The 12947-nt window shown below is 39.0% G+C and overlaps 1 protein-coding gene across 7 annotated transcripts in view; it reads right to left on the bottom strand.

The window, feature by feature from the left end:
- The window catches only part of MYLK (myosin light chain kinase), a 209729-nt gene that overhangs the window by 184408 nt on the left and 12374 nt on the right, over window positions 1-12947 (bottom strand). For 6 of the 7 annotated variants that reach the window (XM_072040779.1, XM_072040780.1, XM_038182232.2 and 3 more), the window contains exon 2: window positions 6757-6829. The exons of the other annotated variant lie outside the window; for it this stretch is intronic. The gene's annotated coding sequence lies outside the window, so the exon portion shown is untranslated. The remainder of the gene's footprint in view (window positions 1-6756; window positions 6830-12947) is intronic. 7 annotated transcript variants of the gene reach the window in all.

The raw sequence follows: 12947 nt of genomic DNA on the forward strand, positions 1-12947 counted from the left end.
TTACATAAGTGAAAAAGGGCAAATATGGGTTTACCCTCACTGCACCCAGATCTATCAAAGAATCACAGAATTTCTAGGTTGGAAGAGACCTCAAGATCATCGAGTCCAACCTCTGACCTAACGCTAAGAGTCCCCACTAAACCATATCCCTAAGCTCTACATCTAAACGTCTTTTAAAGACTTCTAGTGATGGTGACTCCACCACTTCCCTGGGCAGCCCATTCCAATGTCTAACAACCCTTTCGGTAAAGAAGTTCTTCCTAATATCCAACCTAAAACTCCCCTGGCACAACTGGATTTGACTCCATTTACCACGACTCTTTGGGCCCGGCTATCCAGCCAGTTTCTAACCCAACAAAGCGTGCGCCAGGCAAAGCCAAGAGCAGCCAGTTTCTTGAGGAGAATGCTGTGGGAAACAGTGTCAAAAGCCTTGCTGAAGTCAAGGTAGACCACATCCACAGCCCTTCCCTCATTCACCAAGCACATCACTTTGTCATAGAAGGAGATCAGGCAAGCAATATTCACCAGGTTTCAGTTACTGTTTCACACAGAAATCAGAGGGGCTCTTTGGAATCTCACAGCAAGCCATTTCATTTCTTTCACACTATCACTACTGCAAATGGAAATTTCCTTTACTCTTCTCATAATATAGCATGTAGTAACTTCTGTAAGGTGTAAAACACGACAGACAGTGATAACTTCTAAAGTATATTCTTCCTGATCCTTAGTTTATTTTAGCTTGCTGAGGAACAAGTTTGAGGTATGACCAAGAGGAGGACCTGCATACCTAAACAACCCTTATACGTGCTTCAAGTTCTTCAATCCAAAAAAGAAATCAAATTCACACCATTTTCCACACATTTAACCATGGGACAGCAGCCTCCTTTCTCATTTCCACACTGATCAGGAATTTGCATTTCTAGTTCAGCCCATATCCAGGAGAACCATGGCAGAGCAGGTAAGCTCCTTGATCCCAAATACAGCATTAATCCCTGCAGAGTAATTACACAAGCAGCATGGTTCATAGAGAACACATTTTTCAGAGAGCTCCTCAGATAATGATATGCTAAATTCCATTGATGTTCAAGAGAACATAGGTAGTTCTGAAAAGTGCTGCTACACAAAGAAAGAAAGGTAGAGGCCAAAAAATATACATACGTTTAAGCTTTATCTCTAGTGCACTAATGGCTCTTCTTATTATTTATTTTTAGGAACTACCAGATCTGGCACAAAATAAAATGTTTTGTTTTCTCTCTCTTCCCCCCCCCCATTCTCAAATTAATCATTCCTCATAAATCTTCTCTGGCAGCTACTGCTCCACATCATGGTATCTTGCCCTTGTACAGACTAAACACACTGCTGTTTTCAAGGGACCTGAGATATAAAATGAATCCGTAGCATGCTAATTTGTTTTCTTGCCACCAAAGCACTTCAAAGAATCCTATGCATAAAGCCATAAGTACCTTCAACCTCCTCTTGCTCAGATGGCAAAGGACCACAGCAAGAGTTCAACTGTGCCTTTGGAGAGGAACAGTCCTACACCCACATCTGCAGTTTTGCAATCTAACCGGTTACCTTCCATGTATAAGTTGCCTACTGGTTCATTCTGTGTCTCACTCATATTAGTTTCTTACACAGTCGGGTTTTAGCCTCACTTTTTTCATACATAGCATACTTTTAATAGCTACAAGACCAAAAAAACAAAACAAAACAAAAACAACTCTGAGCAATAAGAGATTACCAGAGATGTCTCTGAGACAGCCAAAGACAAAAAAAAAATCGTAGGTAAAAATTAAACAGGGAACATATTTAGTTTTAAAATCAGAGTAATGTTCACAAGTATGGTAAAGAAGTAACTTCCAACTAAAGAAAAACAAAAACAAAAACAAAAACAACTTAATTGCGCTTAAATATCAGAGTGTGAAAGAGGTATGACACAGCTATTTAAAATGTAGGATAGGCCCTCCTGGACCACTGGGTCTCATTCCTTGCGAGGATAGTACCAGAGCTGGATACTTCTGTGTACCTTGTTATCCTTTCATTATGTCGTGCTCTTCCCTCTGAAATTACTGAAAATTGTGCTTACATATCTGAGGGCAGATCTGGGCAATTTGCCTCTAGCCTCATACCACTGAATACACTTCCCTTCCTTCCTCCCTGCCCACAACTTTAACAATTAAACTAGGAACATAAATACCTATTTCAGATTTCCTTGGTTTAGGCGGATTAAGCCAAGATGCTCCCCTCCCCTCCCTAAACATCTATAGCAATGAATCCCTTTTGGAGTAATTTCTCCTGCTATGGAAGGCCCTAGCCAATGACATTGATATGTATTTGCTCTAGTTTATATTACAAAATGGAATTAATATGGAGAGAAAGACATTGGTTGCTTCTGTACTCTTCAGGCTGCTGGGGGTCCCCAGAAAACAACTGAAGTGGTGAAATGAAGTTGGAAGACTGATTTTCCTCAAGAGCTTTCTCACAGAAAGCTTTAGTGATTCTTCCACTAGAGATTGCTCACCAGACAGTTGCCATTAATTACTGCATGGGAGCATTTGGCCAGATGCACCCAAGACACAAATCACGCATTAGGGATTTAGTTGGTTTAGAACCATAGCAGAATGAGTTGGCTTTCTCCTGTTGTGTCTGTTATGCATTATTTCAAATTCTTATGGCATTTTTACTGGCCTGGTTGCAGATGGAAGCAGGTAGAACTCAGTAGTGAAGCTAATGAGGGCACAAACCGAATTTAAGTGAAGTAGGTAACTGGAGCATTTCCAAAACCATCAGCCTCTTCCTGCTACATTACATACTACCAACCTAGAGGCCACAGCAAGTTTAAACCCACTGTTAAACCTGTACATAAGTGGAAGGCTCTGCTTCATGGGCTAGAAGAAAATTAATATGATGATTAAGAGAAAAAACAGAGTTAAAGCCTTGTTGGCACAAGTAGTAGTAGAACCAGCTGCCAGTTGTCTTGGAATGAGGAGGCACATTGCAATAAGAACCACATTTTCTGTCAGAAATCTCGGCCTCAGAGAACATTACTAGCAAGTTCTCTCTAACTTCATGGATTTATAGCATGGTCTGGCTCAGAACCACTGCAATTTCAGAGCTTCCTTGCAACAAAAACTGTTATTAAAGTTTGAAACTCTAGCCAAAGCTTTTTGTCCTGTAACAGTTTATCATCTCTCTCTCTTCCAGTGGTAAAAGAGCAACAGTGCAATGGTCTCTCTAGGTTATATGTTAAAATATGTGCAATAACATTTCAGAACTACAGAATCCGCCTTCCAAAAATCCACTTTCTGTGCAAGTTGCAGGGAGTGCTGTGGGTCCTGAGGTCAGCAAAATATATCATCTCATTCTATCTTCATCTCTTCTCTCATCAAAAGAGATCAACCGATGAGAGTGAAATAAAAATATTGTGCCCAAACATGATCACAGGTAGGAACATATATTTATGTGTTTGTGGCGTGGAACAGTAATGCAATGATGGTGGAAGGAAAATAATCTAAGGAATTTTCCATCTCATTCCATACAAGTTATGATGCATTAAACATATGTGCACTACTGTTTGCACAGAATACAACTCATCCAGATATACTTGAACTAGTTTTAAAATGAGTTAGTGATGGTGAAACAACATAGCCCACAAATAGAGACTTCCCACTGAGTCCTGCTCCTCTCCCTTCGCAGAGGGGTAGCATTTTTCTAGGATTAGAAGAACTCAGACCTGAAGGAGTAACTGAGTTGTGACATTCTCAGTCTCCCAATCTCATTCTGCCCAATCAGTCTTCACTTTATATATTGATAAATGGAATAAATCCCCTTGTAAGGAAAAGGAGATTAGAAGCTAATCTTTGCTCTAACAATAAAAATAAGAAGCTGCTTCACAAACCGTTTCAGCTCTGTGGGTTAAATGGAACCAGCTGTACATGCAGCCATCATGCAAACAAAACAACATCGTCACTAAAAAGAAGCAATTTCTTGGCAGCACAAAAAAGTGGATAGGACACTGCAGTGGTGTCACAAACTTTTAGGGTGCAAGGCCAGAAGATACAGTTCAGTCATTTATTTTGACCCACTGGATACTGTAAGCAATTCAATTTAACCCTCTCACATCTATACTGAAACTGATATTTTCTACTTGCATGATGCACAAAATATAGAAAGATAATTCCTGAACAGTGGTGCCCAAACAATTTCTAACAGCTGTGGCCTGCTGCATTGACCAAACTCAAGTCTCTGAATTAAGTCCTATGAAATCCAGTATTTGCCCAGGAAATATGTCTGGGATTATCCCATAGATTCCACACACACAAGATACACGTAGCTTCAAAAGACAACTCCCTGCTGACTGAAGGAAGAGCAGGTATTACAGGGTTTTAAGCCTCTGGTAGCAATATAGATATCACATCCTTTTACTGTATTACTCTATAGACTCCAATAAATCTACAGAATTCAGTTTACCACAAGGCTACTGTTTCTCAGAGAAATGGACCCAATGACTGGTATTTATTTGCTGAGACAAGCTCTATAAAAAAAGAAAAAAATCCATACTATTCCCCTTCATGACCACAAAGATGATAACTTGCTGCCAATCTGCCTGCCAGGAAACCAGCTGGAAGCAATATCACTACCACAATCTATAGGCATCAATCCAATGCATTAATCAGGTCAGAGTTCAATAACTGCCAGCATCTTGAAGAACTGGAAAGGATAAAGCTGTGGTAATAAGGCACAGTCAAGATCAATCCCCAGGGTCTGGTTAGTTGTTCTTCCCCTCCTTTGTTTTCTTCCTATTTTTCCTTTAGAAAACATCCAGCATTAGTGTTTTTCTTCCAGTGTTTGGGTTAAAATTCACCAATTCAGACAACTTCGAAGTGCAAGCAAGGCCTCCCAGTTTATTTGACGCACATACAAGTAATGGAAAACATCTACTGCCTTGCTGAAGGAAAAAGTCCTCTCACACATAAGCCAGAAAAAGGCACAGACTTCTGCTTTAACAGTGGAGTTACCCAGATAATCCCTTAAAAGGGCATTGAAATAGTCTGGAGAGAATTGAATGGGCCATGACAATAATCCAGAGATTAGAAAAAATATGTACTTATATAAATGTTTACTATAAGCAACAAAAACAACAACAAAAAAGTACAAATTTCATTTTAAAATGCTTACAAGGTTTTTTACCACAGAAGACAGAAGTGCTTTCTGAGGCAAAAGATCAGTTGTCTCAGGTTTGAAAGTTATCTTGGAGAAAGTCATATCAAAATCCAGGTGCTGGAAACTGAAGCTTCAGAAATCTAAATTTCAGAGTGAATTTCTTCTAAAGCATGAGGAAAGGTTACAAATCAGAGAGAGAAAAAAAAAAAAAAAAAAAGCTGTTTTTGTGGATGATATGTTTAAACAACAGAAGTTAACAAGCATGTTACAAGACTAATGAAAAGACACTGGCTTCTGAAAAGCAAAGAGTAAGAGCAGAAAGACTTCAAATCCATCTAGATTAAAGAAACACAGAAATCACAAAGATGCAATTTTTATCAGTTCAGTAGAGTTCTCCAATTTACAAAAAAATAATAAATAAACAAATAAATAAAATGAAAATCACCTCACTGGAAGTAAGCTGTTCATTATCTTGCACAAAGCTCTTTGGGGACAGTGACAAAGTCTTCCTCAGTGTTTGCACAAAAGCTGGCATAACACAACTCAAAGTTAATCGTACTACGTAACTGCGTAATGCAAAAGGGAGCAGTCAGCCCTTGTTCTGAAATGAAGTTAACCAGAACTGTTCATAATAACTGCATCATGTCCCGACAGTGAACCTAAATTCTGGTTTTGTTTTCACAAGCTGAGATTCAATATTTGTCAAACAGTTCACCAAACCTTTTTATTTTTCTCATAAGCTCATTTTTTAGTTTCCAGAAGTCTTTCCGCCTCCTGTAAAACTGGAAACTTTGCAGAGCAGTTTTTCAATAAAGCACATTCAAGATCTCTCATCTAAGGGTGGAGAAGAGTGAATAATTTTGTTATATAGAAGGGGCAAGAAACAGGGAATAATTTTAATTTTTCCTTTCCTAATTTTTTTTTTAATGTAATAATTTTAAAGGGTGATTTAAAAATCTTATTTATTTTTCAGGGTATAAACTGGGAATGGTAGCTCATAATAGCTTCATGCTTAGTTTGTAAGCATCTAAAATCTTCTTGGTCTGCAAATGGGGTGGAATAAGTATGGATAATTAGAAATCAGAATTTACCTCTGAAAATTATTTTTACATCAAATCTCTTAATGTGGGTGAAATTATTTTTTTTATTAAGTGCATATTTTTGAGCTAATTAATCCAGCTGAGCCAACAGGGTTGCAATTTATTTTTTTTTCCCAATATTGCAATCCCAGGGAAAAATCTTAGAGACTCACAGAGAGCTAGGAACAAAAATCAACCCAAAAATATATTCCACACTACAACAAGAATTCTCCAATGAGTCACAAAAAGTTGGCATATGAAGCATATATTTTAAAGGTAAGAAATTAAAATATTGATGAAAGTCGAACACCCAAGTGTGTACACTTGCATTTAAAAATGATACCTCTGCTCCTCCCACCCCCTCAGTATATCAAGGTAAACCTAGACTAAGCCTATTATAAGTAATGCAAGCATACCACTCACAGATTTTATCCACTGAACTACTAAATCAATTTTAGCTAGAGTAAAACAATTTTGCATTCAGATATGCACTCAGAAGAATAACATTGCTTACCTTTTTTCAGGCTTTAGAGAAGTCCTTTCAAGCTCCTTCCCTTCTGATCCTTGTCTGTAAAGTGTTTTGAAATCTAGTGATGAAAGCAATAAGAACTATGTATTTGACCATAGCATTTGAAAAACATTCTAGTAGAAATCCTACAAATAATTCACGTTAAAGAAGGTATTTTAGTTAGAAAAATATAAATGATTATGCTGTTGAAATTATCAATACCTAAATATCAGACTAGTGAAGTGTGGCTAGCTTAGCCACATAAATACACAAGTGAAATAAAAAATGATATCTAGATAACAAGGAAAATCCTTCTGAAGCCTAGCACTGAGAATAAATCCATAGCCTAATAGGTCCACAGAGGGCAATGATCACAAAAGTTCCTGATAGCCACTGAAATTTCATTTGATGAGAAATCATTCATGAGAACAGATTCATCAGACACAACTGCAAGTACTCTGCATCATGAAGTCCAGTTCCTCTTTATGATAGGCAACTGTTTCACTTAACATCATTTCCCTTGCACATATTACAATGAAATGATGAGATACAGGTTTTCACCACAGATGTTATTCCAGTCAGCTTTGATGAAGAAATTGCTCTGGACAATTTCACTTTTTTTTTTTTTCTTCTTCTTCTTCTTTTTTTTTTTTTTCTTCAGTAACTTTTAAAGTATACAACTCTTCTTCATTTTTTAGTTGCTGGTGTGATGGGGAACTCCTGCAACTCATCAGCAAAGTCATCTATACACATCACTGCCCCAGGCTCACACAGAGACAGCATGTACATTTCCAACAGCTCTCTGCTCCAGACAGACATGTAGTAGGCTTGAATCCAAGGCCTTCAACAGGAAAGCACAAACATATATCTGGATCTGAAGAAAGACTGGTCCAGTACTCATAGGTTAAGTAAAGACTCAAAAAAAAGCTCTGCAGATTTAGGTGAGACTATTTATAGAATGTAAGGTGATTGCAAAAGCAGGGGACAGGACATGGTCCAGGAAAATGCATACAGCACAGAGAACACAGCACTAGACTATTCACCTATCTAGGTGTTATTGGTTAATATTAACTTTGACTAGCTAAGCAATATTAATTAACAATAATTTGTTTGCATATCTCCTATCAATGCTGGAATGTGCCTGTAAGAAGAGCAGCACGTGCTTTGTGGAAGAAGAACAATCTTCTGGTAACTGCACAGAAATTAATATAAACACACTTCAGCTCTTGTAAACGCGCCTACTGAGACCTCTCAAATAACCTCAGAAAATCCTCCTTCAGTTTTTTTCTGTGTCTGAAAAGTTGAAAGAGCAAGGATCTTTCTGTATGTCTTAAGAGCAGGGGGGTTAAATTTTATGAAAGCCTGGGCTAGCATGTGTACAAATACAAAGATTTGCACATCACTGCATATACCATGTATATGCAAAATGGAATATATGTAGTTCCATTAGTTCCCCAAATAACTTTGTGCCTCTCGATTTTAATTGTTTGTTTCCACATTATTACAGTACTAATAGCTGCCATATATCGTCAACACATAAGGATTACAGAAATAATTATTCTTTGCCCATTTAGAGAAGGAAGGAATGATACAGTATTGGTCATCATTCTAGATTCATATACAGTTCTCCAGTGCAAAAGACACTTCTAGGTGTATGGAACAGCCCAAACAAGAGAAAGCTATAAAGGCTACCTGCTAGACAACACACGCACAAAAAAAGTGATGCAGAACAGTTATTTTCCAAATCCCACAATGCTGGAATGAGGCTTTCCTTACTGAATATTTCAGTATACCCATCTATCTAAATAGAGAATATTTGTTAACACAGCAGGTTACAAGCTTCTGGTACTTGCTTTCATGGGAGGCAGTAAAGGCAAAGGATGTCTGTAGGTTCAAAAATGGATTAAACAAACTTCTGAACAACAGGTCCATAAATATACAGTTAAAGGACTAAATGGGTATGTATCCTAACATTGTTAACACAAGAATGGTGGGAAGTGGAAAGGCAGGGAGAGAAGTAGATCTCAAACAGTAGCTGTTCAAGAATCTAAGAATACTATACCTCTTTAAGTAGCTGTTTAAGAATACCATCTTTGAAGACCATAATTTATTTTTATCTTATAATGACATTTAATCAGCAAAGCTGTATTTCCTGTCTTGTAAGTGAAATATAAGGACAGACAGAAAAAATACCTCACAAGAAGTGCTATTACAGTGAGTTTGTCTTCAAGACAATAGAGCTTTTGTTTTGAGGTTCAATTTATTTCCTCATTATTTTTAACTCCTACAGTTGTAAAAGAAAATATTTTTTTTGATTCTTTGGGGAAAAAATATCTGCATGCTACACAGATCAAATATTAGACAAAGATCTCTCTTGTGCCTGGTCTTGACATAATCTATCTCAAAATTTTGTGGTTGTAATAAAACCAGCTAGAAAGGAATGAGCACTGGAAAGTTTTATAGAGAATTCCATTCATCACAGAACACATAATGGCCATGAAGAGACAAGAAACACCATTGGCATTTTTATCCTTTTTAATTTTGTGAGAAGTAAGCTATGTTACTACAGTTTCTTACACTGATATCAACAACCATGCATCTCTAATATAATGTATGGTACATCCCATACATTCAGGATCCTTCACAGTGCCCATACACTGATGAATGACCACACCAAGCTCAAAGCAGGTTACCTTAGTTGTCAAGCAAACTATAGAACTAGAGAAAGACAAATCCAAGAGATGTTGTTTTGAGAAACAACAAAACAGTGTCCCTAAAGGGTACACTCTAATGCCAAGTAAATGTACTTACACACTCATGTTTACTTTTTGCCACTTCAGACAAAACAAAAGGGATAAAGTGGTAACAAGATTGCAGTTAAAGGATATTACATTAAATCTAAGGTCAAGATCACATGTGGAGAAAGGTTCAAATTATTTTACCTGGAAAACTGAACATCCCTGGCTTTCTGTCCTGGCTGTCAAGATGCCATGCAAGTCATTAATCTGTGCAAACTCACTTTCTGGATGTCAGTGTGACCCAATCAGGAGCTGAGCCTCCACTTCTGTTCGGGCTAACCAGGACAGCTGATTTGGTCTTCATCCTTCAAAGTCCCTGGCTATAGCTTGGAAATGCCTTGGAGAATGAGAGTAACTTCTGAGTTTTATAGCAGATAAGAGCTAAATAGATTGAATGCAACCTAAATGGTTTACAAGTCATCTGAGATGAACTAGGTATTAGCACAAGCTAAGGTAAAATGAAGGAGTAACATCTCAGCTGACTAAACTGAGAAGCATTTGAAGCTTCTGAGGCATTTATCAGTGAGGAGCCCAGTACAAACACCATGTTCAGGTTGACTTGAACTCATATTTTGAGCAAAACTCCCCACCAGCTGAAATAAAATTTTGGTCCAACAAATCGGGGCCGAGGCAAAATGGAGTGACTGCTTCTGAGCCTGCCCAGGCACAGGCCAGCCATGTCCGCAGCGCAAGACAAGGCCCTGCCACCTCACACGACCCTCAGCTTGAGGGGATCGCCTCACTGGATACTCACTGCCATCCCTCAGTCCCCTCTTTATTCACCTCTCTCACACACAAAACTGTAATGGGCAGGTTTGTGTGCCAGGGTGGAGGCTGTGAGCTGCTCCAAACTGTTTCCAGATGGTTCTGGCGGGCTCTGGCACTGGGGCGGCCCAGTGAGGAAAAGCCACCAGAGCCCAGCCGTGGCGCCAAAATGTCCATCAGCATGAGTGTGGTTGAGCAACGGTCATCCAGAGAGGGTGTGCAGTCTCCAGCTTTGGAGATGCTCAACACTGTATTGATTGGCAAAAAATAGTAAACAAAATTCAAAATTCCCTGACTCAAGCCTTCCCCCCTCACCCCCCAGCAACACAGGGTTGTCTTGCTACAAACTCTCCAGCAAAAGTACAGCATGCTCTTCAGGCACCTCCCTGACCAGGAAATAGCACAGCACATACCCTGTGCCCCCCCCAGGAATGCTGGCTTTTGGACTTCAAAAACCAGCAGCCATCTTCCATTCAAATGTGTTCACTCCACTCATGAGCACGGACATTTTCACAGCAACATGAAAAAATTTCTGTACTGAGGAGGAACAGGGAAAAGAGTAGGAAGAAGAAAGGGAAATGATGAAGAAACAAAGCATCTTTCACCACTCCCTTGTCTGTGAGAAAGATGCATCCAGGCATGCACAGACACATAAGCCAGGATCTCTTCCTAAAAAAACCTGCTTGATGCGTGTTCATATATTTGCTTGCCTCTTACTGATAGGAGTTCAGTCAGCAGCAACTACCTCCCAAGCTGGTTTCAAGTTACAGCCCAGGGAAGCAGTGCCATAAAATTCCTCATAGCCACCCAAACCATTACTCTTCTATTTTCTGCCATTTGGGGTCATCACACCCCCTCTGGAAAGCTTAGAGGTATGATACCACCGCAGGCATCTTCAGAGAGAGCCTGACAATGGTGTATTATGAGGCTTGTTGTAACATCCTTTCAATATCCTTAAGGTCCAGTGATTTAGAGAAGAGAGCCTTTTGTGTCTCCTGTCAGTTCCAGGAAGCTCCTGTCACTGGCATGGAGACTGCATAAGGAAAAGAGCTGCTAAATAGACCAGTTAAAAGAATATAGGCCCAGTTTAACCCCCATGTTACTGAAAACCATGAATGCTGCAGCTCAGTTGAGGTCAGAGGAATGGCACTGCTCTGAAGCTGGGGGTGAGATGCCCATAAACCAGCTGTTACATTTCAAAGCCAGGGCTCCCTGTGCGATGGTCTCACAGGCTCTGCAGGAGATACATCCCCTGAGGCCACCACAGCCAGAAAGGGGGCGTTTAAAGGAGGACCACGTGTACACAAACGGATCCCACTGATATAACCCACAACAAAGACCAAACTTACACTGCATAAAATAGAAATAAAGGGTTTCTCACCTCCAGAGCTGGGCTGGACTTGAACTAGTGATGTGGAGGCCTAGCAACACGTTCAGACTGGAAGCATTTACATAATATATTTCTCTTCTTCCACCAAAGGAGAGGAAAACTTATGGCCATAAAAAAGATTGAGAGTAAATAACCTGAGTAAAGAAGGCTTTATTTATTTATTTATTTCAATTTCTCTTTCATGTATATTTTAAACACAGTCTGCTGATTGCTTTTGTTCTGTAACTCTCCTTTTGACACAAATGAGTATAAGACCATATCGACAGTAGTTCCCTGACTTTGACTTTGCAAGTGTTTTTTACTGAACACATCCTCACATTTGTTCTCAAAATCACAGAATCTCCTGAGTTGGAAGGGACCCACAAAGACCATTGAGTCCAACTTCTTTCAGATGCAGGCTGTTAATCCTTGTTCAGGCAACATGGTCAGGTTTTTTTTTTTTTTTTTTTTTTTTATTTTAATTTTTAAATATTACATTGATTCCAAATACATGACATAAAATAAAAGAACACCCAATACTTCAGTATTAACAAACTGCTTACATCATTATAAGGAGTTTATGGAATTATATACTTAATTCATTAAGAGTTGTTCAACTTCCTAAGAGTTAACAGTGCAGAAAACACCTGAATAACTACAGACTTTTTAGAGTGAGATATTGAATTTGTCATCCTGTTACTTGTACTGCACATTTACTCAGTAAATGATATTGTGACTGTTACTTAGTAGATATCAAAAGCCTCATGTCCATGTCACAGTTTGTTTATTTATCAGTTAATGCTTTGCACCATGAGTATTCATCAGTTCATAGCACTAAAGAGAAAAGCACCACCATGAAATAAAATGCAACAACGTCCTGATCAGAGCTAGAGAGCTGGTAGCTGCAGCTCTTGTTACCAAAGCTGTCTTCAGAATATAACTCTACTAAGCCTTAGAAGCAGACAGGAAATTTGCAATACTGCCAGGCAGATAAGAACAGCTAATTCCCCAAATGGGGATCCTTTCATTATTTGGGACATTTCAGAAAGTGCCTAGGCCAGACCAAGTACCAACCTATGCCTCTCTCTAGCCACTCAACTCCTGACCCTCTTTGTGAGAACATTGGCAACTCACTTGGTCCTTGGTCTCCCCATCACTGACTTGTCCCTTATTATTTTGCTGAGGTTAACAGTAAGGATAGTAATTTTCGTTACTTGACTGTCTTTCCCACCAAAAGCTGGATTGCACTGTACTAAAGAGTACAT

The sequence above is a fragment of the Anas platyrhynchos genome, chromosome 7 (assembly GCF_047663525.1).
Source record: "Anas platyrhynchos isolate ZD024472 breed Pekin duck chromosome 7, IASCAAS_PekinDuck_T2T, whole genome shotgun sequence".
Classification (NCBI taxonomy): Eukaryota; Metazoa; Chordata; class Aves; order Anseriformes; family Anatidae; genus Anas; species Anas platyrhynchos.